General features: G+C 46.1%; 1 protein-coding gene across 4 annotated transcripts in view; it reads right to left on the minus strand.

Annotated features, from left to right (window-relative positions):
• Positions 1-22,061, minus strand: part of LOC128143895 (kalirin-like) — a 47,844-nt gene that overhangs the window by 18,149 nt on the left and 7,634 nt on the right. The gene's annotated exons all lie outside the window — the stretch shown is intronic.

Raw genomic sequence — 22,061 nt, forward strand, 5'->3', positions numbered from 1 at the left:
CACAGAAGTGTGAGGCAATGGAGAGAAGTAAATGATGATCACTCACATGTGACCCAACTCTGGGTCCTAATTCACCCTCTCCTAAAGGTACACAGCAGTCCTAATGCACACTGTCTCTTCCAGTTAAACCAAGCAGTGACTTGCCAGTTCTTTGTTGCTTCCTGGTGTATGTGAGCACTGTGGGTTGACGCTGCCCGCCGTTTACCAACCTGGGTACTTCCAGGTAGTCCTGTCCATACTTCCGCAAAGCTAGGGCTTTATTCTAGTTCAGCAGTCCTCCAGGCCAATGCTGATTTATTCCAGGCCAAATAACAAAAAGGAGCTTAGTGTTGGCTGCCACTGTGGGAATGGCACATCATCGCTCTTTGATCACGTTGTCTGTGCAACATTTGCCTGTTCCCTGGCTCAGGGACTGAAAAGCTCCTGGTGGTTATGAGCCTCATGCCTTAAATAAGCATAAGACTAAAGGCATCGTGGTCTGCTCAGCTTATTTTCTACCATGTGATTCTGTTTAATCAACTTCTCCACTACTCTGATAAGTGCCTGCTTGGAGACTTGCCACTAACCTTCATTTTCCTGCAAAATCCCCCCAAAGAACTTATTTCTCAAGGATTAAAGCTTGAAGGATAAATTATTTCTTCCCATACACATAAGAACCATTCTGCCTGGCTGACCTTCCCAGCAAAGCACCAGACAAAGCGTCGGGAGGATGAAGCAGGCAAGCACAAGAGAAGTTGTTAAGTGCTGGTGAAAAGCACTGTGGAGAGGACCAGTCATGTCCAAGGACTCCAGGGACATCAGGACAGGGGACCACAGAGCCTCACAAGGCCTCAGGAAAAGAGGCCACCAAATCTGGCAGGGCCGAGTAGGTTTGCCAGTGCTGCTCCACAGAGCTCACTGCAGCAAGATTTGCTCGATAGACTTGTCAAACAGGGAAGCTTGTTCCATGAGATGGTGGAGAGCAGCTTGCTATTGTCTGGCCTCTCCTGCCTTGATCAGAGAGATCAACTGAGTCTTGTACATTTTTCACTTTCCACATTTACAACATCTCAGTCACAAGCAAATTAACTTCTGAGTCATGCCATTGCACCAAACTCGTTTCCAGGGGAGGGGAGTAACCGGAGTCACTTTACTCCATCTTGAAATAAGAGATCAAACTAAACTTCAGGTCTTATTCTAATTTCTCTGCATTGGGTTTTGCAAATTGCACCACGGAACAGAGGTTGGTTTATTCTGGAGTACAGTCTCCCTTTTATTTCAGAGATCTAACCAGCTAGAGGGATGTGAAAGGCACATTTCAAAGAGCTGTACAAATGATTTTAGCAAGCTATGATACTGCTGTGAGTTTTCTGCTATCTGATACAGCAAACCTCATGGACACAGCATGATCTGTCTACTGCCATGTCATGCACATCACTTCAGCTGCTTAGCAGAACACCAGCAATCTCAAGGGAAAGAACGCCAGATACATCTATTTTTTGAAGTTAAAGGTTAACAAGAAAAATAAAGGAGCCTTGGCTGTATTTGCTTTCTTAGCTGTTCACTTAACCAGAGCTGTGCTGCAGGAACTAGTTGATGCATTAGGATGATTAGGTGTATTTCTTGGGTTTTTTAGTCTGTTCTAGCAGCTGAAACAGGAACAGGGCTTATATAGTGTCTGTTAATTGCAGCAGGAGAGGTACAGCCACAGTAGTTATCTAAACCAGTGCAATTTCCTGGGTTTCTTTTCCTTCCTAGGGTAAACAGCTGAGCATAACTTTCCTTGAGTTTACAGTATTATCACTGCTTTCATTGTCTGCTCTATGGCACAAATCAGGATTGCTAACAAGAGGAACAACTGCCATCTTGGTTTCAAAACTAGGTAATATAGAGAAAACTATAACCTCTATAGTCTGCTCACTGTATTTATAGTCCTTGTGTTCTCAGCTTAATCATAAGCATGGACCATGTCATCTCAGACACAGCTTGGTATGGGGAACAAAGTCTCTCTTGAACCTCTGAAGATCCAGTGCAGCCCAGGGTCTAGGGGGTTGCTGAGAGCACAGGCAATAGCATTAAATTTCTGCTATGCAATGAGCTGCTTGTCCCATCACATGATATTGTCCAACCATTTTCCTCCTTTCACATCTCTTCTCCATTCTTTCAGGTTTTTTTTTCCTGCTTCCCCCACTCTTCCTCCATCCCACCGCATTCAACACAAGTTTACACAGTCCATCTGTTGCTGCTGCTTAACAGGTTCCACTTCTGAAGCATCACCACCATTACCATTGCCTCCAGAAAAAGAACTGGTCTTGGCCATGGTCAGGGCTGGCTGACCAGAGCAGCCCAAAGGTATACACCTGCCAACCAGATGTGCCAGAGAAGAATATGTCCACATTATCTGTTGATCATCATGGGAACATCCTGCTACGGTACACACAGTTCCAAGAGGGAGAGTATAGGAATCAGCATAATTTCATGTGAATTTCTATTTTGGTCAGATTGGCTCCTATATAGTCTCAAGGCAGTGGAAAAGCTAATCTCAAAATTTTATGGAATCATGTAAGGTCTTAAGCATTCTTGGCTCCCTTTCTGTGGGATTTTTAAGCTGTTTGGGAACTTTGCTTTATTGACGTGAGAGGTTTCACCTGAGAAGCCCTACTGCTCCACACATCTGTGCACTTGGCAGCAGTGCCTTTGATGAATTTCTCTGGCTGCTCTCTAAGTCTGAGCAGCTTCTCCTTCTTGTGTCACAGCATGGTTTTCTCCTTGTGTTCCTCCTTCAGAAAGGCTGTGATGACATAATACTTCCAGCCAACCTCTAAGGGCAGGCATTCCAGTGCACTGATTTCAGGCAGCATACTTTCAAGGTGACCTGCATTCCCTCTTGATTCCTTGCTTTGGGAAAGGGTACCCTCTTCTGTTTCACCAATGCACCATTCAACCTCTTGGACAATACCACTCCAACAGGCCTGCTGACAATGCAGCAGAGGGAATGGAGCTTGAGAGGATTAGCATTCACCTTGCAGCAATGGAAGGCTGAGTATGTTGGTTATTGTAACAAATGATCCTGGATACACCAATGTGACACCCCCATCATGTGTCCTAGCTAGAGCTGCTTGGCAGCATTGGCTGTGAAGCGCCCCAGGAGATGGCATCACCCATCATCTGCAAAACTTTCAGTGAGTCAACACCCTGGCTGGCCGCAAAGCTCTTTTGGATGACTCCTTCTAAGGAGGAAGAAAGTCCTATTTGCAATAAAGTCCTCTCCTGGGACAGATCACCCGCAGCACCTATGAACCTGCAGGGTGCCTCTTGATCGATAGATTCTGCACTTGTCTGTAACACCATGAGCCACTCTGCTCCCCTCTTATAGCTGGAGAAAGAGCCCATGGGGTTTATAACCAAGCAGAGCCAATGCTTAGGCTTGAGTTAGCTGATGTTTAGGACCCAGGTGGTTTCCCCTGTCCTGTGCACACACCATGAACCAAGCATTCCCATGCCTTTGGGTCATGCAGAGCAGATCTTGCCCACCAGCCACCTTCGTCTTGGCATACACACACAGCAAGCACTATTAGCCTCACGAGGAAGAGATGTGAGCTGAGCACAGCCTCCAACCCTGCTCCATACCTGGCTCCAAGCTCCCTGGCTCAGACACATGCAGTTCTCAGCGGCAAACCTGAGCCAGGAAAACCTATCCAGCCCCCTGTGAGATCTGGGAAGTATAAAGCCACATGTGAGCCCGCTTTACAGCCTGGCACCTCCACTCCTCCTTCAAATTCCTGCTTTGCACAGATATAACATCAGCCCTGACTGCAGAAAATGGTTGCAATATGGCTACAAGTGAATTTATTTTTACTCAGGGGTGAGGGGGCAGAAAAGGTCAAGGCTGTGACTTGAAGCTCAGCTCCAGCAAAGGGTCCAACATCAATCATGAATTCCCAGTGCCAGCTCTAGATGGTTCTTCTCTGGCTTCCAGCTGACAGAGGTGCACCCCCAGCACAACACCGCCAACGCTCAGTCCATTGCTAGACATGCCTTTGTGAGTCAGCCCAGTACTCCCAGCCTAGAGGCCTGTCTCCAGCAGTGATCAGCGGCAGATAATTTTGGAAAGAGCAGACACAGAGCACGTCTGCAGCAGGTAGCTGATGAGGTGGAGAACTACATCTCAGGTCATCTAAAACCATCTTGATCCCCGGCATGTGTTTTGTGAAGGCGGAGGGGACAGTGCAAAAAATGCAAGGGGGATGTTGGGTTAGGCGAACATGAGAATTAAGAGAGAGAAGTAAATCAAGCCAGTAGCAGGAAAGAGCTGGCCACACCCTTCCGCTTGCAGCATGTGATGAGTATCAACAGAGCCTTCACCTAAGCACTCAGCTGAACATTTTCTTCTCGTGTGCACTGAAGATCGGCTTTTCAACCACAATTTTCACTCACTCTCTGGCAAGAAAGAGGTAAAAACCAAGTCACACTAAATGGGAAAAAACAAACCCCAGTCTTTTTATTAACACCATCATTTAACCCATGATTTAATCTCATGATCTGCAGGGCCTGAGTCATGATGCTGGATTTTTTCAAGGTGGAAATACTCCTGGCTGGACTAGCAATACATGACCAACAGGGAACACAGAAACACAGCTTTTCTCATGCCCTGTTACATTGACTCCACCAGACCCAGGAAGGCAAGAGAAAACCAGTCCTATACAGTTGGATCCATCAGGGTTTCTGAAGGGATTCCTAATTCCTTGTTCTAAGATTGCCCCAAAAGTCTCAACCCAATCCTTCAAATGCATAGGGCAGAAGAAAGAAATCATACATTAATTCTAAGAATAAGCTGTACATCAAAAGTTTGCGCTCCCTTCCTTGCACCAGGAAGATGTATTTTGCAGCACAGCCATAAACTTCAAACTCTGAGTGCACTAGTGGCTTGCTGCATTGGTCTTCCCAAAAAGGCAGCATGAACCCTGACTCTCATCTCACTAGTGGATAAAAAAATCCCCCAGCCTATCTCTGTTCACCTCAGTTCATTAACTTTGCACTGGAACCTAGTCCAGCACCCCCCAAAGCCAACGGAAGGTGGATGAGCAGAGTCCTTCCAAGCCGGCAACGCACACCTCATCGGTGAGCTCAGAGAGAGGCCTGGGGGAGGAAGGAGGTGTTCAGGAGGGTGAGGGAGATGGATGATCTCATCCTACACCTTGTTTGGTCACATCCCAAAGCTGTCAGACACTTTGGCATATTGCTGGTGGAGGCAGGTTTGGCGTGAGGAAACGTGGATGGCAGTAGCGTCAGCAGCCCTGGCTGGGGTGTGGATAACCACGAGCAGTCACACTTCCCACTCCTCTGAGTGGGGAGGTACTTAGCAATGCTTCTACAGAAAACCTGGGAGGACTGTACCCGTCAGCTGGCTCAGTTGAGGGATTTGTCCTCAGAAGGTCCAGAGCCACATGTTGCCTTCTACCAGGCAGTGAGAGTCCGGACAGGCAACTGGTGCAGCTGGCCAGGCTCAGCCTCTGCATCAGCCCCAGCGAACATCACGAGCTTTTCCCTACCTACCTAGGAGAACTCCTCAATCCGCAACTCCTCCCACAGGCCTCTCTAAACAACCCCCTCCTTTTCAGATGCTGATGCTTTTCAGCTGATTAGACTGTGGGCCAGACCATGAGCTGGGTGTAAATCAGTATAGCTTGTCAATGCTAATTTACACCCACTGAGAATTTCCCTTCCTTCACCATTTAGCAGAATTATATGACATGTCTTTTATCTCTCCTCGCAGTTTAGCCTGCCGTTCCCCTTTCCTGGCCCCCGAGCCTCCTGCTTTGCTCTGAACTCCCTGTAGGTTTGCAGGATAAGTTGCTTATTTGCAATGTAAAGTGTCTCTCAGTGCCACAGCTCCGTGCAAACAAACGGAAGAGAGGCACACTTATCCTTACTTGTGCAGCAAATCCAGCCCTATCTTTTCCTGGCAGCAGTTCCCTACAACACACACTGCACATGACTTGCTAAGGGAAGAAATATGTCCCTTATTGCCACTACGCAATGCAGGACCTCTCTGGGGAGATGTAGGGGAGGGAAAACAAGAGGACTGATCCCAGAGAGACCCTGAGCTCTCGCCTTTCTCCTTGAAGCTGATGGCGATGGCTCATCACCCAGCTCAGCGCTGTGTAGACTCTGACTGTCAATAGGCAGGATACCATTAATGACTTCTTGTTGCTATGGTGATATTGATAGATAGTCCCTGGGGTTGGTGGGAATTCACAGAAAGCTAGCAAAAAAAAAAAAAAGTGGGTCAAAAAAATCCCCCAGGAAAATGTGAGTTTGCCTACAAATGGGCAGTTGTGTGACATCCTAGACGAATTCAGTGGCACTTCACACTTCCTGACTCATCCTCCCTCTTACAAGAACGACAGGGTGCTCTTCAGAGCCAGTGCAAACACTCCTGCTCGCAGCAGGGCTCTGGCGCATAGGCGCACTGCTGCAAGTGGATTTCATTACCAGACGTTATTTTTGCAGCTTCACCCTGGCAATTCATTTCACATACAGAATAAAAATCTTGGCTCCAGTGAAATCACTTGGACCTGTGCCAGTGGGCACAGAGCCAGGATTTTCCCCAGCTCTCAGGATGCCTTATCACAAGTGACAATTTCATTCAACTGCCATGATAGCCACTGGAAACCCCCTGCCTCTCCAGAGCTGTTTCAAGCGTGGAAAAGCCGCTGTTGCAGAGTTTTTTGCTCTATTTTCCTGAGGCTCAGCACTGTGCACTCTCCCACGGTGGTGGTGTGGGGTCTCTCACAGCTTCCTACTCTGCAATATGCAGTTTAGAGTAATCTTTTACCTTTCATTCTAGCCGAGTAATGACTGCTGGCAAGGACAGGCTGTGCTCCAGTCACAATTGGGCCCTCTCACCTTTCACAAGTGTTCTAGGGATTTGGGGATGAAGAAATCACCTTCCTAAAACACCATTTCTCTCTTTGGCCTTGCTTTCTCTGGGAAAAACATTCCTAATTCAGGTTGGTGACATATTAATGAAGAAGAGATAAAGTCCCAGTGGAACTCCCTCCTCCTCTGCACATGCTGTTTATCTAAGCCCACCAAGGGGTGTACAAACTGCAAGATGCCTTGTTTTAGGGGGGATTTTAGTATGATTAGTAAATTTCAGAGTATACTTTTTGTCCTAGCAAAGACTCATCTTTCCTGCTGTGTTTTATGTCTAGGAGTTGCCCTACACACACACAAACTTACTAGAGAACTTTTTACTCCAAACAGTAGTACCACTCCAGGCATGTACTGCTCCATCACCTGATGGGCACTCTTACTCCAGAAAGTTGTTACTGGTTTGGATCTGTTATTACAGAAGAAGTATATCCACAGGGGAGCAGTATCTATAGCACTATCATTAGACAGACAGTTTTGCTAGTAAATGCCCTGGTGTAGATCAGATCCAATTGATACGCCAGCTTTTCCATCTACCTGTGTGTCCAGATCCTTTGCCTCCATGTGAACTCAGGAACTGGAGACAAAATTATCCTGCCCCTCTCTTTTGCATCTTTTGATAAATGTAGTTTTAATGGACTATGGAGTCTGAAAGCACTTTACATCAGGAACAGATCCCAAGAGCAAAATTCAGTTAGTTTCTCATACATTACATGTAGCTGTTCATCAAATTTATTGAGCAAGGTTCCTAAGAACATGGAGGCTGGACCAGCACTGACAGAGGCTCTCTCTTGTATAGCAACCCTTTGATCAGACTGTCAGCATCATTTATTTGCTTGTGTTTCATATTCTTCAATGGTCCAGTAAGTTATTTTTCCCAGTTGACTATCAGAGGCAAAGGCTGCTCTTTCAAGTTGGATTTGCACCTCCTCCCTTCCCCTCCATTTCAATTAGCTATGGAAATGATTTGTTTGTTTGTTTGTTTCCCTAGCTCCTTTTGCCTGCCCATCTGTATTAGAAGCTTTAGGAACACCAATGGCTGGAGAAGACTCCAGTTGGCGTCTTCCCTATAGGAAATGTTGTGGCTTGCAATTAGTACGCCTAATTTCTCTGCTTGACCTGCTGCTGGCCAGGGTGGAGAGCACAGAACCAGCTGCAGTGTCCTGCCTTTCCCCCAGCTAGGAGCGAGGGGATGTGGGGGCTGTGAGTGCTGTGGGTGGAAGAAAGGAGGTATCACCACAAGCAGGTGGGGCCAGACAGGGGCAGGAACTGGTTTATTGCACTGAGAGACAGAGAAGGCTATAGGACATAATAGCTTCTTGAAATTGGATCTCTGCCTGTGGGGAACTGTTGTTCTACAGCGTATGCAGCTATTATTTTTCTTCTAATGACTCTGTGACTGCAGAGACATGGCAGGTGGTGAACTGCCCAGAGCAGCTCAGGGCTGAGCAGAAGTGGCCAGTTTGGACTGGGCTAGAGCTCTTGGGTTCCTCCACTTGCACCAGGGTAAATGCCTTTAGGCACAAATCCCAGCACACTGGGAAGAGCACATATTCCAGAGGGCAGCTTTCCAAGTGTGGTCTGCCCTAAACAGCTGGTCACCAAAGGTTTCTCAGAATAGATCTCTTATATCAAGATATTTAACTTAGAATGATGGCAGATGCATTCAAGATAGGAGAATCTCTCTGGGCTGTCTTTGACCCCAGCTGGGCATTAACTCCCAGGTGACCTGACAGGAATGGGATTTGGAGAGATCAAACTGGGATTTCTCACCATGCACAAACGTGGCTTCACCTGCCCCCACACGCATCACATCATGCATGGTTTACTGGCAGTGTTTTTAAAGTTGCCATTAAGAAACAAATTCTAACACTGATTAATACCAGCGCATATGCTCTTGGGATGCTCCTAACCACATCTATATAACTTACCAATATTGCCAAGGGACTCTTTCTTTTTGGTGCTCTACCAGTTCCTACTCTATAGTGAAAGGTGGAGGAGGCAGGATATGCCCCTTTGTTTAGAGCCAGCTGTAAGAAAATGGTTTTGTTTGCTCAAATGCACTGGATACTTTGTGCAAGTAAGCTGCATCTCTTTGCAGTGCAGGTTAGCCATTGAACATGTAAGATTGGGAAGAAAAGTAAGAATACATGCAGTGCTTCTGCAGCTCTTTCTAAACGAGTGAGGGAGAAGGACAGTGAACCAGATCCCTTCTCTCTGTGCTGTGATTTCAGATATTAGCTACATCACATAGTCCCCATGACATTAAGTGTGAAGAAGACCCGCCCTGGATCCAGAGTCACAAGATACCCCATGCCCCTTCCTATGCCACTAACTTGCTGCAGGGTCTGAAGCTGGCTGCTCCCAACCAGCTCTGGGCTCTGTATTTCCCTCTCAATCAGAGTCAGGTATCTTTATGTTCATGCCATTTTGCAAAACATTCCAAGTGCCTCATGGAGGTTGCTACATTCTTGTTAACCTTTTTTTTTTTTGTAATTGAGAAAAAATAAGACACAGATCATAGCAGCTGATGAGAGGCCTTGCATGCACGTTTATATTACCAAGGCAGTGCTAAGAGCTAAACTAAGAGCATCCCAGCCGAGCTGCAGGCAACCAACCAGCTTTCTTCTAATAACACGGCTCCTGCACAGCACTGAAAGTTGGCAGCCTTTGTGGGTGTCTCAAAGTACCCACACATACCCAAAGCTGAACACTCTACAGCAAGGAGAGACAAAACCACTCTATAGATACAACCTGGTAATATCAATCAAAAGAGAGGAAATATTGTCTATGCAGACACACAATCACTCATGGGAAACAGATATGAATCCTCCGTAAACACCTTTTTTAAGGAGTACTCCGAGAAGATAATGGTGGGGATGCTGCAGCCAACATGATGGTAAGAGTCTCATGCAACACAGCATCTCAGAAAAGGATTTAACCTCAACTTCATAAATACTGCCCATCAACAATTCCTGCATGTAGCTATAACACCTCAGAAAGTTTAATTACCACTTAAGAAATGGAAGACAAAATGAGCTATGTGACCTTTCCCACCCCAGATCCTGTAGGTCAGCATTATTTAAGACAACTGGGAGCCTGAAAAGCTAAACATTAGTGTTGGCAGATGAACAGATGGATGGATCACTGCCAGCATAATCCATCTTCCCACTTGCCTCTGTAGGTCTGGGTGACATTAAAAACTAACTACTTCCCTGTGCAAAGAGAAATGCATACAATGCAATGAGTAGGCTTTAAAATGGACTCATTAGCCGGCAGGACCAGTGGTAAAATGCTTTATGGCTGCTATTTAATGTTGCAGGCGAGGCTGTAAACAAGAGGCATCAGGCTGTGACAGAAGTGGGGAACGTAGTGACCACAGTGGATTTGCTGTAAGCCAACCCCTGAGCAAGTTATAAAAATGTCAGGATGTTGTCATGTTCCCTTTGTGTATAAATGCTCTAAATCTAATAACCTTTTACTCAGAGAAGATAAAATTATGGTGTTATCATGAAAAGGGATGCTCTATCTACAGTTTCATGAAAAATTTCTATCTCTGCTCAACTTGGACTTTTTTTTTTTTTTTTGCTTGAGGCTCTATGAGTAAATTCCCCAAACACTGAAAAGTAGAAAAGAGTAAAGTCCATTTCATAGGAGATTTCTTAATACAGCCAGTTACTGTGAAGACATCAGCTTGCCTGATGCCAGATGGGACTCAGTCCAGAGCTTTCAGATCCAGCTCAAATACCTGTTGCCTGAGCACAGAGAACACTCCCGCTTCCTGACCGTGGCAGGCACAACAGCAGCTGTGACGCACTGCACCAGTATGAATCACATTACCCTCCCTGACAGAGAGGGCACTGAAGCCCACAGACTCCTACATATCCCACGACTTTCTGGTGATCAGCGAGGATTCAAAAGTAAAATAATTTCCTTCATCTACTAGCTATAGCAGACTGTTCCATCAGCTACTAGACTACAATGTGACTTTTCTAAAGTGAACAAATAACTCTTAACGTGTACCTTTGTACCTATAGTACTCCAAAGGGCAGTGATCTCTGTCTGACTGGTCTACAATATCACCCAGATCAGGCTGTATGTTGTGGGGTTTTATTTCAACAGCTGAAGTCTTCAGGATTTTCTACATCTGCTGGCAAACATCAGTACTGCTGACCAAGTCAGTCAGCACAGCCAAGTGCTGAAATAACCCCAATCAAGATCTGAACCTGGGACTCCAGGTGAATGAAGCTTCCTGACTAACCCCTTGCAGCATCTGGCTTCACTGAACTTGCCTGTGTAATCTGAACCAAAAAACCTACTCATCTCCATTTACCATTGCCCTTATGCCACCTTTAAATATACTTAACATATTAGCATTTATGCAACATTCAGTACAAAATCCATATGGCTCCTTTCAGCAAGCAGCAACAGCAAGGAGGGCTAGTTGCAAAGAGAGCCTGGAGATGGAGCTTGTAAAGATTTTTTTCTAAGCACCATATAACATTCATTGCAGATGGACAGTGATGGAAGAGTTGTTACGACCTGCTCCAGACGGGCTGTGTTTTCTTTTTTGCATGAAGCTAAAATGGATTTCTTTTATATGAGGTGTCTACTAGCAGTCCCTCTGGAACAGAAGTTGGGTAGCAGAGCAGATCCAGGCCTAGGTTAAGGAGTATCAGAGCCTGTAGTACAACAGCCTCTAATTACCTTGACCAGCCTCATCTGGAACCTCCACCCTTGCTCCTGCCACCCACTGGCCTGGGAGCTGCATTGAAGTCCTTACCCTGGTCCTTGCCTGAGCTAGGCTGCATGTATACCGATTCTGGTCTCGCCAGCTTGACTTCTTGGGTGACATCAGAGCTGTGCTGGGACTATGGCTTTCTCTGGGGCTTGTTGGACTGTTGGCTGAACCAAGATATAGTCATGGGGCCCACTCTGGTCTTCCCATTTGGATGCAGTGGGACTGTACGCCTTGTCCAAGAGGGCTGTCTCAACCTGCCCTGCTGCCTGGCTTCCACCACACCTCCCTTTCCAGGGACGTCCATCCTTACTTGCTCCCTAACAAGGGGTTTTCTGAGCTCTTGAGTTTGGTGAGTATTACTTCCCCAGGTTAAACAGAAGAAAGAAATGTTCACATGGAACAAGAGAGTAGAAAATCAAGAGTTTTCAAATGTCCCATGCAGAAACCACTGCCTGGAGACCTTTCAGGATGTAGGAGCAAAGCAACTCAAGCCTGTCAAAAGTGGCCTTCTGACTTCTGAATGGCAAACCACCCAAATGAGAGCCTTTGAATGTTAATGATTTGCTTTAACAGATAAAGGGTAAAAATGTGGTTGCTGTCACTGCCTAAATCACAGAAAAAAATGTGGCAGCCAATTAACTACTTCTGGATAATGCTTACCTTAACCATCAAGACTACAAGACCGTTAAACTTTCACATCCACTGAAAGAGAAAAAGGCTACATGCCTGTAAGACACTGCAGTCAGAGTGGTAAATCAGGGGCCTCATGCTGCTATTACTCCCAATCTTATAGATGATGGGTTCTTAATTCCAAAAATTGTTGTATCCCTTGTGAGCACACACTGTGTTAGACTTAATCTTGACAGATAGCAAGGAATTGATCACAGAATTAAAAACATAACTGGTTGCTTAGTTACCAATGATCACTACACAGTTATATTTGCTGTGTGCAAACAGAGCCCAGTGCAAACCAATTATCCATCATTACGACTCTAAAAATGTCAGTTTCAGAGAGCTGAAAACAACTGTGAGCCAGGTAATAAAGGAAATTTGAGTAGAAAAATACAAATGATAATTGGGAGCCTATTTTTTTGCTAAATGTTCAAATAGCCACAATCTTGTGGCTGAGGAAAGTAAATACATTGGTTTGGAAAAAAATAGGATTCTTGTTTACTGGGAAAGTGAAAGCAAGCGTGTTATGTGTATAAACACTGGGAAAATAGAAAGGAGTAAATAAAAATGACAAGCTAAGAATTGCATAAAACTGATAAGGCAAAAAAGACACAGGGAGAATTAAAGATCTTCAGGATTAATGATGGCCTGAAGGAGCTGAAATACATTGGGTCCTGAAAACAGCGTAGTGTCATTCCAAAAATGAAGTGGAACTACAGTCAGTAGCAGTACCATGAATGTAGAGTAAGTAGAAAGCTACCTCTGTCAGCTGCTCAGGAATAACTGTCTTGGGAGCTCTGCAACATTAATCTGAGACGATTCATATCATTTTTTCTTTGAATACCAAAACATGTGATATGAGTGGCCTTAGATTTAGGTCAGTTTGGAAAATATATTTCATAAGAGCAGCACATTCCTGTTGGTTGGGAACAGAAGCTAAACTAAAGCAGACTACAGAAAGGTGCATGATTTCATAGTGAAGACATTTAACCTCTAGAACACTTTTCTGGGAGCTGTGATGATTAGTAGGAATGGCTCGGGCACAGGAAACAGCCCTATGTCTGTGTGAGGCAGACTAGGAGACCCAACAGGTGCAATGGTTGCAGGGATCTGCGCATGTCCCTCCTGCTTCTTGAAACACAGATATATGGATACTGCTATTCAATACACTGTGAGGAGCCACACTCTTTATTTCTCACAATTAAGTGCTATTCTTTCATGTTCCACCCCCAAAGATCAAATCATTAAATCCCCCATAACTCTGACCTTCCTTTAGCAAGGTCTGTCTTTCATCTATCAACCAAACTGAGCTATGGTGCCAGATCTGTGGATAAGCTGCTGTACTTGGGATGCCTTACCAGTAGCACATTCACAAGAGTATGCACCACATAGATGCTGGCAGGTTGGATACTCATGGGCTAACCCACGCACTGAATTTATCACCACAACTGTAAACAATTAATGCTCAGCATTGCTGGTGTCCAGCTTCTCTTCCCCTCAGCAGTTCATCTTCCCTCTCCTAAAATACATAAGAAAGCAGCTACAGAGATTTCTGCCTTCTTTGCACATGCTGTAAAGTGCAGCTATGCTATATCCGATCATGCCCTCATGACAATTTAAGCTCTCTGAAGACAGGAATAGTCAGGGCTGGATGCAGCCACAGTAGAAATGGGTTTGGGCTGAACGCTCTGCTTCTTTCCAGTAAAAACTGCATGTCCTGTGTACAGGAAGGATAAGGGCCATAAGTGCTACACCCTCTACAAGACCTGGGTTGGAAAAATCCCCTGCCCTGAGTAACCTGCAGTTTACAGAGGAGGAAAGAAAGGAGGAAATAGGTCAATCTGACTTCTTTATGCAACACAGCATAATATGGTAAAAATAAATTCTATAAGCAACATAGAGCATCTTTTTGCCTTTGACTCCATTATGAGATTGGTTCTTACTTGGCCAGGAGAGTGGAAGCAAAGAACAGACTGAACAATTTTGAGGTTAATAGCAAATGAACAGACAAGTGTGTTCCTGCCTATTGAAGAGATGTACAGAAAGTGCTAATAGTGCTTCAGTGTCAGAAAGTATTTTCTGTTGTTGAGTTTGAGCAAAAGCTGAAGGAAAGACAGGTTACAAGAGTCACCAGATCAATGTTGCATTTGCTGTGGCAGCTATTGCACTGTGAAGTTTATCAGCAGCCTGGATAGGATGTACACAGTGTTCTGAGAGATGCTGCTTGCCTATGTATTAACAGTTGTGCATGGCAATGCATGCATGTGTTACATATAAGATCGATCCACGTAGACACTTACTAAATGGGACTGGTTCGTAAACACCACAATCTGCCTGCTCTGGAGAAATACTAGACACCTAGGAACAATTTCATGAGAGAGCCTGTGTGAAAGATGGGAAGTGCCTCTCAGCTGCTGTGGCCTCCAGGCCATCTGTCTGAAGGGTTATACTCTGCCCTGGAGGTCAGCACGTAGCAGCTGAGTCCGTTTCTGCACATGCAAAGCCATCTTCCCTGTGTAAAGACAGGACTTTGCCACCTCCTGAGAGATGGGGGAGTTCTGCTGCCTTTTCTGCTCACTGTAGATCTACCCCAAATTAGCACTGTCTGCTACTAATCTCTTGTTAACTGTAAAGGCCTTCAGGTATGTAAACCTGGACCAAATGAAAAAGGCCCCAGGAAATAATAGGCTTACCTCATCATATACCAGCTGGCAGCAATGCCTAGAACATGGTGGAAAACTTGATTTATTAAAATTAATGAAGGAACTGGCTAGTCTTGAATAATTCATTACATATCAGCTGCTGCTGAGGTAACAGGAGCTCAGCAAGATCCTCTTTAGCACTGCACAGTGCCTAAAATCTTTAAATAAAATGAAGTCAAAGATTGGCTAGTTAAAGATTGAAGGGCTTTCTCCATGTGAAGTGGGAGGCCTTGATTCCTGCCGCTGAGGTCATCCAGCTGCCATCTGCGAAAATCGATGAGGTCTCTCAGATGGAAGCCAGCCGGCTAACATCACCAATTTTTGACAGGGCACAAAGAATTCTGCCTCAGCCATCAACTTCTGCAGAATATAATGGCTCCACTTTTCACTATTCTTACTGAAATCAAGTTTAGATTTCAATATTTACCATAAGCTAGGGATGTCTGAGAGTTTTGGCTTGCTTTTCTGATCATTACCTATGAAAATAAATCAGCCGGACATGCAAAGAAGTAGGCACTACCATCTGCATATGCAGATCTTAAGGTGCAATCTCTGCTGCTGCTGCTCAGGGCTTTCATCAGCACCAGCAGAATCAAATTACCCACAGCCTGGGCAGCATCAGGGCTGGATTTTGGAAGCATGTCAGAAGGCCTGGAACAGAATCCCGCTAACTTAATCTGGTGCCACTTGATGAAATAAGGGCTCTTTTTCAACTCTGCTGAAGTCAATGGTAAAACCTTTGATAAATGTGTAAAAGCAGCAGCAAAATCAGGCACTGTAATTAGATGGCTGATACTCTTCTTCCTGTATGTCCTCCTTCTGCAGAGGTCAGCGGAATTGTAGTTAATAAAGAGGAAAAACAGATAATGCAATGAACACCCTCCTGCCTCCCAGCTGCTGCTATGGGGTCTCCTAATGCAATCACAAAACTCTCCACTAGCCACAGCTAAAAACCCTCCCTGAAGTCCATGACTTCTCTCCTTCCAACTGGTGATGATGGGAACTGCCCCCACAGGCCAGCACCGTGTCCAGTGATGGTACTGTTCTCAGCTCCAGCTCTGGTTTGCATTGCCTGTCTTTCTCCCCCACTGGACACCTAGGAATTTGTGATGCCCTGATGGTACAGCAGCTCTGGATCATATTAAGACAGTTGGACAAGACAGCCTTTGACTCCAGACCCTGATGAATAGGGAGAGATCCTGATGCCTTGTTGATTGCCTCAAGTCAGATTTTATTTCCAGATGCCATTCCTGCTTCAGCCAGAGCAGATGATTTTGGCCAGGCCTCAGTGTCTGAAGTATTTTGGCAGAAGTACTCTGATGTAGGCAATTGGCATCATGAGACATTTGACCTAGCCCCCAGGAGACTGCCAGTTTCCTTTCCCCTCCAAAAATACTGCTTCATCAATAACTTGTGAAAGTGTTTTAAAAATTAAAGCCAACTCCCCTTGCCTTGAAATGAAGGCAGCACTTTTTCCTCTTGCTGACTGTTAATACCCTCTCTGCGGGAGGTCACAGGACATTGATTTACGTTCCTGAGCTTTTTGTGGACACAGGTTAAGATCATCCGGAGAAGCCACAAACTGACATTGTGACTTCTCACCCTTAAGTGTATGAATGAAGCAAACATTGTAACTCTCACAGGTGCAGGGTGGGAGATGCTGTGAACAGGTTGTAACCTGGTAACATGCGAGACTGATGTCTGGTCCCTGACCTCCTGGCGTCCTCCCAGACAAGACACTCCAATTCCTGTATTTCAGCTCCGATATCTGTAAAAGGAGATAATAAAACTACCTTCCAGCATCTGTGAGAACTAGACCCTTCCTCTCCTTGCAGTCTTTGAGCACCAAGGAAAGTCGGGTATGGTTTCCTAAAACTGAAGTGTAATTATATGGAACTAACTGAACTCTAGGACCTGTGTTAAAGTGTAACAGCTCCTAGCCGCTGTCTGAGCACAAGCTGGCATAGCTATAGCTACCTCGAAGGACACAGGTGCCTTGCCCTCTCAAGCTGTAAGGAAATGCAGGTATGTGGGCAAGGACAGCACTGTGGTATCAAAGGACCAGTCCATGAAGCATACATGCCTCTCTTTACACACCACCAGTGTAACTGTGTGTGTGGTTGTGTCTTTGCAGCTGCTTTTGGCCTTTCACCATTGTTTTCTTCTTTTCTTTCTTTCTCTCTCTTTTGCTCTCTCTCTCTCTCTTTTTTTTTTTTTTTTTTTTAAACAGTCATCTGTTATGTTCTGGAAAGGGCACCTGACTAGTGATGATGCACAGTCACTCTGGGAGCTGGTTTAGGAGGCACGGTGCCCCGCTGACTTGCCAGACAACAGCAGTTGCTATGTGGCTTCCTTTGCTTTGTTCCTTCAGGAACCAGGTGGTATTTACAGCATTTTCTCTAAGCAAGGCATCATCCCTGAGATATGCTCATGTGAGAGGGCTTCAGGGAATTCCAGCTGGGAGGTGAGAGTAAAGGATTTCATCACTAAAAAACAAAACAAAACACCACACCACAAAAAACCCCCACAAAACCCCAGAGAAATCCTAGAGGAGATGCTGTTTCCTTCCAAGTGATTCTGTGAGGTAGGGACTGTAAGAGAAGTAGGGAAGCAAGAGTTTTACCAGTTCCAATACAGTCCCGTTTTTTTCAGGAAGCTATTAGAAGTCCATTTCAATGCAAACCATTTTGGGGAAGGGTAGAGGCTGGAGACTGTTCCAACATTCACCTGGTTTCCACTTTTCCAGCTTAAACAGTGAAAAAAAGTTAGAGAAGGGCACAAAGCAGCCTAGTTCTTACTTCAGGCAGAAAGGAAGGCAAACTTTGGTGTAAATCAAGAGTAGCACAATTTAGATGCTTCTGTTAAGTCTGTTTGTTGGGGGGTTTTAACCTGAAAGATAGAAAATGGATGTAACTGAGCTGGCTAGGACTTTGGGGACACTGGTATGGCTGGGCTGGGATCACAAAACGGTCTGAAAGTTGCTTGAAGACACACATTTGTTTCCCTGGAGTGCGGCAGTAAGGGAACAGAAGTGCCCTTCTCCCAGTTCTCCCAGTTCTGCCCTCAGTGGTGGTGTGCTGAAGGCAACTCAGTGGCACTGACAGGTAAGCCCAGCTAAGTGTTAAACTTGGCTTAGTCTAAGCAGGGAAGAAAAAAAAAAAAAAAGTTAAATGCTTTTTTAAATTTTCTCTAAGGATATGGTGGAACTAAGCTGAAAGTGTGTACTTGTACTGCTTTGCCTAAGGCAGCATAAGCACCTTCTCTGGTGATTCACTAGTTCCCCAAAGCTTTTGCTCCTCCTAAATGAACGCCAAGTAGCCTGGGGAAATGCTGCCAGGTAGAAGGACGCTGTGACACCACTGGGCTAAGGCAGGATGGGTGTCCGTGGCTGAGGCTCTGCAGGATTCTGCCCCAAACTCCCTAGGATGATGACGTTTGGGATCTAATCCCCAGTATCTGACTTTTCACTGTGCCCCAATTTACCTCAGTTTTTCTGCCTAGTGCTATTTTCTAATCTTCCAAAAGCATTTTTCCAATCTGTTCCCCAGTATCTCTCAGGAAGCTGGTGACAGCAGTTCCTCACTGTTCAGGGGCCAGCATGAGCAGGATGTTGGCAGGTAGCTGCACAGGAAAGCTTTGGAGGTGAAGGAACACAAGAGATGGACAGAAGATTCCTGCCACCATGATGCTATGGACAAGTCACACACAGCAAGGTTTGGAAACAAAACTTCTGTGAGATGGAGATAAGGGGGGTGGGGCAAACCCACTCAGATAAATCTGAGGCTTCTTTGCAGCTACAGCAGCCATGTTAACATGTACTAGATGAAGACCGGGCTCAACTGTTTTGATGTTAATTGCTTGGCTGCTTTAATTGGATATAGGCTTCTAAGTCCTAAAGTCAGCTGTGTGACAAGACAAACTGATATTTACCTCTCATCTCCTTTGTCTTGGCTTGCCCAGTTCTGCATGGTCAGTACATATGTTCCCATGCGTAAGAATTGTCCACAGAGCTGATGGATTTTTTTCCAAGAGGAAAAAGTAACGTTTTACATCTGAAGTGACTGTTTGGACTCTGAGTTGAGGCAAAGCTACTCTGGCCTGAGTTCAGTTTCTGCTCCAGGGAATGCCTCTAAAGCACCCATAACCATCATCAGCAACCAGATCATAATCACTGAGCTGCGGGGCTACTCATCTGCAGTGCACTGACTGCACTTGGATACTCGATGGCCTCTGACGATGTGACACTTCCATCACTCATGCAATGCAGTCAGTGTCCCTCTGGACTTGCTAAGGGACACACTAGTCTCATGCTGTAACTACACACGGAGCCAGAGGATCAGTTATCACAAAGCAGTGTTTTGAGCTGGGAGGTTATGAGTATGGCTGAGGGCGAGGTAGCTTTCTAAGATGGGTCCTGGCACACTGGGCTTCCTGCTGCAGTCTGTGCCAAGGGGCTGGCACGTGGAGGCATGCAGGGCTGCTGAGTCCAACTTCTGCCTTTCTCCTCCCTTCCTCCTTTGGCTCTTTGCTATCCAAGATGACATAGGATAGGAACACCATGGAGGACAGAAAACACCCCCACTGCTTCTGAGCACCGCGCTGCCCTGTGAGCTAATTCGATGAGGTGGAACACCAGGTTTGCAGCCAGGCCCAGCAAGCCACCAGCCGCAAGCTGTGTGGTTCAGAGCCAGCGTGTGCTTCCAGACTAGGGCTGGCTGTGCACTTGCACCAATATACTGATGCACCCAGCCTGACTCCACTGGGGTGCCTCTGAGCCTGTGGAGCAAATTCCTGCTAATGTGGCTGCAGGTTATCTTATAGTCACACCTGTTACAACCAGCAAGACATTGTCAGGCTCCTTATCTCAACCTCTGGTTGGGCTTTGTATTGAGAGAACTCAGGCTCTGTCCCCTACCCCCATTACAGCTTCAATGATGTAAAAACAGAGGAAAAAAAGACATGAATTACTCTGCATCAAGGAGTGCAGGGCCTTTCACTAAAGAAAATGGGGGAGGATCCCTCAGTAGGGTGTAGTCTCACACCACAAGCTTTGCTGTCAGGTTCCCTCACTGAGAGGGAGGCCCCGAGGCTGAGCCTCCCTGCTGCTCCACAACCCCATGGACAACTGGGCAGTGGTGCAGTCTACCATTTGCCCATCAGCCAAGCTTGGCACATGGGGACAGGGGCAAGAGGCTGGCCAGTGCCTTGGAAGGGGCTTCCTGGACAGGCGTGTGCTTGCAGGAGCGCTTCCAGAAGACACCTCTGTCTGCAGCTCTCCTCCCTCCTTGCAGGACAATTCCCTTCACTGAGGGCTACCCCTGTGTGCTGGGCCTAGAATCAGGTCCATCTCCATCAAATGACCACAAACCAGTCCTCACACTCAGTACATTGAACAGAAAGGAAGCTGGGAGACCTGGACTATTGCATATGAAAAAGCAGTACCGTAGGCTTGAGTTTATCCTCAGTTACATGGATGTAAATAACCTGATCAGATGCAAGCAAAGGTACCTGATCTTGGCTACTGCCAGAGCAAGGAGGACACTGCATGGGGTACAGAGCTACCAAGGGAAGCTGCAGTGAAATCTCCCATCTCTTCGAGCCATTTACCACATCATGAGGCAGGATGAATCAATAATATGTATTGAGCTGGGAAAGTTAATCTGCATCCAGAGCATCATAACAAATTAAAAGGAAATAAAATCAGTACAATTCCACTGGCTCTCATTACTATCACAGTGAAGAGTAATTAAAATCCATGGGCCAAATTCAACGCTGGAAGAACTCTCCTGAAGCCAGAGGCACCATACAAGGGCATTGCTTTTTCCAGATGCCGTGTGTTTCAAACAGCAGCAGGAATGGCAAAATGGGCAGAGAGGATAGGGCAGGGTAAGAGGGGAACCTATTTAGGAGCCAGGCATTCTGCTTCTCGCTCTTTCTTACCTGGAGTCATGCTGCCCGTCTGCTGCTTTGGTGCTTGATGGGGCTGAACCTCAAAAGCTCCAGGCATTTGTATGTGGGGCTACTGCTCTGATTACAAGGCCTTCCCAAGCCAATACACTACTGCCATTCATCAGCCCTGGCTAACACCCCTGTGCTGCCTCTTCCCCGCGCCACTGCCTTGCCCTGCTTCCTCTGAGCTCCCTTCTCCTCCCCACTTCTCAGCACAGCCACCCCTGCTACACCCTCTCTTCCTTGCTACAGAAATTCCTTTCTTTACCGCAAAGCACCCTCTGCTATCCTGTTGCTTGATGAGGCTCTCAACCCATCTTTCTGTTCTTTCCTATAAACTCCTTGTCCTTTGGCCCTACCATGTCCCTGAAGAACAAGCTGAAGGAGGCCATAGCCACTTGCACTCCTATTACAGCTTTGGTCCTGCCCTGAATGAATTACGAGCTGAAGCTGTGCTATGAAGCAGGGATTCAACTTGAAGCAGCATCTGCCGCCCACACCTTGGTACCCTGCCCCTCTGTGAGGCCCCACTGCCCCACGTGGCTCTGTCTCAGCTCAGTCCAGCAGCTGATTCCCATTGAGTGGAAGGAGATTGTGTGATGCACAGAAAGCACATCCTTCATCACCGCACACAGCACTGTGTCCAACTAACCAGCACTGCAGCACAAGGTGAGAGTGCAGCCACCACACAGTGATACCAGTTGCTGGCAGCCAGCAGGACTGGTGATGTGAATGCCAAAGTTTGGTTCACAAGGCTCAGGGGTTGGAAACAACCATTAAAGGAGAGAGGCATTGGACAGAAGCAAGCAGTTTGGGGAAGGCCTATATCCATGTCTAGCAAACCACTAGATCTCAGGATTCTTGTCCAGCCGTCAAGTTTATGAACCTCTTATCTCCTGTTACCAGACCCTGTGCATGGCTTCCACCTATGGAAGCTACGCTGACATCAGCAGGATTAGGCAGCTACTAAGTACCATGTGTGGCAAACTCCAGTCTGCACATATACATTACTGCTGAGGACTTTTACACATGGACACATTTACTATGCAATAATTATGATAATCTACAGCAATAATCCAAAG

This window comes from Harpia harpyja, chromosome 7 (genome assembly GCF_026419915.1).
Source record: "Harpia harpyja isolate bHarHar1 chromosome 7, bHarHar1 primary haplotype, whole genome shotgun sequence".
NCBI classification, from domain to species: domain Eukaryota; kingdom Metazoa; phylum Chordata; class Aves; order Accipitriformes; family Accipitridae; genus Harpia; species Harpia harpyja.